Raw genomic sequence first — 4,472 nt, forward strand, 5'->3', positions numbered from 1 at the left:
TTGTAATGGAGGTTGCTAGGTCTGCTCTCCGGCCGCGTACGCAACGTGCAGGTGTGCTATGGGCGATGGGCCCAGACCCCTGTGCGCTTAGGTTTAGACCGGCGTGCTGGCCTCTCTGTTGTGCCTAGGTAGGGTTGCGACGTGTTGATCTTCCGAGGCCGGGCATGACCCAGGAAAGTGTGTCCGGCCAAATGGGATCGAGCATGTTGGGTTATGTGGTGCACCCCTGCAGGGAAGTTAATCTATTCGAATAGCCGTGATCTTCGGTAACAGGACGACTTGGAGTTGTACCTTGACCTTATGACAACTAGAACCGGATACTTAATAAAACACACCCTTCCAAGTGCCAGATACAACCGGTGATCGCTCTCTCACAGGGCGACGAGGGGAGGATCATCGGTTAGGATTATGCTATGCGATGCTACTTGGAGGACTTCCGTCTACTCTCTTCTACATGTTGCAAGATGGAGGTTACCAGAAGCGTAGTCTTCGAAAGGACTAGCTATCCCCCTTTTATTCCGGCTTTCTGCAGTTCAGTCCACATATAACAGCCTTATTCCAGTTGATACCAATGCATACATATGTAGTATAGCTCCTTGCTTGCGAGTACTTTGGATGAGTACTCACGGTTGCTTTCTCCCTTTTTTCCCCCTATCCCTTCTACCTGGTTGTCGCAACCAGATGTTGTAGCCCAGGAGCTAGACGCCACCTTCGACGACGACTCCTACTACACCGTAGGTGCCTACTACTACGTGATGCCCGCTGACGATGACCAGGAGTAGTTAGGAGGATCCCAGGCAGGAGGCCTGCGCCTCTTTCGATCTGTATCCCAGTTTGTGCTAGCCTTCTTAAGGCAAACTTGTTTAACTTATGTCTGTACTCAGATATTGTTGCTTCCGCTGACTCGTCTATGATCGAGCTCTTGTATTCGAGCCCTCGAGGCCCCTGGCTTGTAATATGATGCTTGTATGACTTATTTTATTTGTAGAGTTGTGTTGTGATATCTTCCCGTGAGTCCTTGATCTTGATCGTACATGTTTGAGTGTATGATTAGTGTACGGTCACACGCAGGGGCGTCACAAGTTGGTATCAGAGCCGACTGCCTGTAGGAATCCTCCTTCCACGCTCCTTGGCCGAAGTCGAGTCTAGTCATTGAAAAAACTTATACTAACATGGCTGTGTGCCTTACGGGCCCACGTCGCCATTGGGTGGTATTAGAATCTTTTACTCCTTGTCTATACTCTGGGACTCTGATCTCTCTTCTATTCGGGTTAAATGAAATTTGCTAAATCTAACATTAGGATCTCGTTATCACTTTCACCCGGAGAGCCCCTTATTACTGATGATCGTGTGCTGCACGCGGAGACCCTGAAGATACTCTCCGCTGTTAACCCGAGGACTTGTGTTCATCGCGTTTGCAATTCCCTTCCACCATCAACCCTTATGGATAACTACTTGCAGTTGTTATTCTTACATTCATCCCCAGTTGGTCTTGTTATTACAAGATACCCCGAATTACTCGTCGATGTTTCGATAATCTTTTAAGCTTACTGCCTTGCAGTTATTTGTCACCTGAATACCCCTATGGAAAAATTCTCACACTTATCGAGTATCTGCTCATCCCCAGTTGTTCTTGTGTTTCACAAAAGTCTTCAAAATACTATTCAAACTTCCAAAAATCCTCTGGAGCCTTTGGCTCTTGAAATTCTTGCTTGCTTGCATTATGGTTAATCCCATAAGTCTCGTAGTCTTATTGACATTCCTTGTCATTATCATTTTGAGTCTATTGACTCAATATGTCTGTGAATACACGCAATCATCATTGATCCTTATAAATTACCTTTCCGGCTGAGCTGCCATTCTTTAACTGGAATTGGTTCTCGACCAATCCAATTGTCGTTGATTGTACCCTAAGGCTATTCAACTTATCCATCCCCAATCAGAGCATTGCTTCTGATCCCTTGATTTGGAAATCATAATTCCTTTGCATTTGACAATTGACTTCGTCAGTTGTTTCTATAATCTGATCTCCTTGTATTCTTCTTCCTCTAGTTGAGTACCGATGCTCACGTCAGATCCCTTGTGGACCACCAGAACCTTTATTGGATTTTATCCGACAGTGTCCTTCATATTCAATAACCTTGTGAACCTTCCCTTGGATACATAATGCCTTTGGTAAATTGTATCATCTACTTTCTCAACCTGGCTCTACTTTCGAGCTTGTGATATTTACTCTTGAAGCTTGTGGTATATGTTTCTAAGAAGCCCCTATGGGTTGAACATATGCCTTCTCTAAACTGTGGGAACTCGAAAGTTTTCTCGAGTCATACACTTTTGGTATCTTGCCAGATAAAATTTCAACACTACAACTTCCTCGAAAGTGAGAAGTGAGAAAGGGTATGCATTGGAGAAGTGGGAGTCGACCTTGAACTTTGTGTTCATGCCCATGGACATGATGTAGATCTTACCATTAAAGCTTCTCTTTAATTGATTATTCCCTTGGTAGAAGTTCATCTTATATCTGGGATCTGGCCTTCTGCAATCGTGGTTCCGACCATGTTCTTCTCTGATCCCAATTCTCGGGCAAGTTTAAGCACCTGTCTTCTATAGAGCAATAACCCAGTCCAACCTCTACTTTGATCTGTCGTCGAGTATTACCCTCCTGGTACCTCGAGATTGTCATGGAACTGCATAGCTTCTTATGAGTTCTTCATCAAGTGCTACATTCCCACTGATTCCAAGTTTTCACGGGCTCTGAGTCATTAAACACTCAAAAACACCGATAACTGAACCGAGTCTGCACTACGGTTCAACGACACTTGATAATCTTCTTTAAGTACGAGTTTGTACCCGACCACGCCATTCCTAGCCTGTATGGCTATATCATTGTCGTGGTGATTTTAACTGTGCTACCTGGTCCTTATTCTCGGAGCACCACTTCGACGATGAGCTAAGCTTACGTCGATTTTCCTTGTCAATCATTTCACCTTGAAAAGCAAGCTTGATTTCGAGTTTGTGTCGTACTCATGGTCCCAAGAACGTTTTGCTTCATCATCATTTGACTTGATGTCATCGCCAACCGATTACATCTTCATGAAATCTCTCGACAAATGTGTCGTGGTCATCATCAACATCCTGAGCTCTTCCAAGATATATATCGAATTCTTGATGAGAAATACCATCCTCGCCCCTCAATGGTTTGTGTTATCACCGACCACTTTATTGCCTTCCGTTCAACACAAACTTATTCGTGTTTTGTGTTGTACTTTGAGATCCTTGCTATCCAACTTATGTTATGTTCTACCTTGGAGTATTGCTATCTTTTAGGTCAAGAATGTCATGGGAAATTCACCACCCTTAAGAATTCTTGATACAAGTGATACTTATTAACATCACCATTCTTTTCTTGGTCCCCGTGTTGTTTCTAACCGGAATACCGACAAATGGTCTGTGATGTGTAAATTTTAAACTTCTAGCAACCCTATTGCTTTGAAGTTAATGGTCTACAGTTTCATTCTAAGTCTATTGCTTATTGAATCATCATTCGAACATTGATCGTGCTACCTAGTCCAGATTCCTGGGTGCACCCTTCTATCGTTGTTCAGTTGTGTATGTTCCCCTCGAGCATACATCATTATATCATTTGATCCAAAAAATGATATTTCCTTGTTCACATAATTGTGGAAATCAAAACTTTGGAAATCTCGATGATTTGTTGCTGAGCCTATCAGCCACCTCCTCATCCTCTCCTTCGTTTACTGATGAACTCTTGTTTCAGAACCCGCTTCCATTGTTCATTTCCCGAGAATCTTACGATGTCTTCTCGTCAAATTGTGTTGCACCTTTTTTTTCTCAGACATTCTGAGTCTGATGTATCCTGACACCAATCAGATCTGAATCTCGGTCAGATATGATGGTTGGAACATATTCCCAAGAGTTATAATACTGGTCTTTTATATGACCCGGTAAGGTGATGTCATGCCTAGCACACCTGGCCGTAGGCCCTATTGTTATAACTTCCCTTTTAGCAAGGTTAACCATTCTACCATGACGAAATTGTAAAACTTATTCTATAAGTTGTTTTCGGTGGATCCTTTGTATCCAAAGTCTGATCTTCACCTGGAGACCATGCCAATGCTATCTCGAAGCATGTCTATGGTACTCCGATTTTCCACAAGAGCATTTGGAGCCCAATGCTAAATGTTTCCTGCTCAATTATCCAAACACTGTTGTATGGGTAATGTCAAGAAATTTCTCTCCCCATACTTAAAGAATTTTCTACATTATATCCTGTCATGGATATCATGCTCTACTTGTCCATGGGAAGGATATATCCCTGAAATATGTGTTTAAACACATTTTCCTTTCCATTGTTCTGTTTAAATCTGATGATCACCTTTTCCTTTCCATTGTTTTGTTTAACCTTATTGGTGATATATATGATCTAAGCAGTAATATTCTCCTGCTTATGT

Source organism: Triticum urartu, chromosome 4, assembly GCF_003073215.2.
Source record: "Triticum urartu cultivar G1812 chromosome 4, Tu2.1, whole genome shotgun sequence".
Lineage (NCBI taxonomy): Eukaryota > Viridiplantae > Streptophyta > Magnoliopsida > Poales > Poaceae > Triticum > Triticum urartu.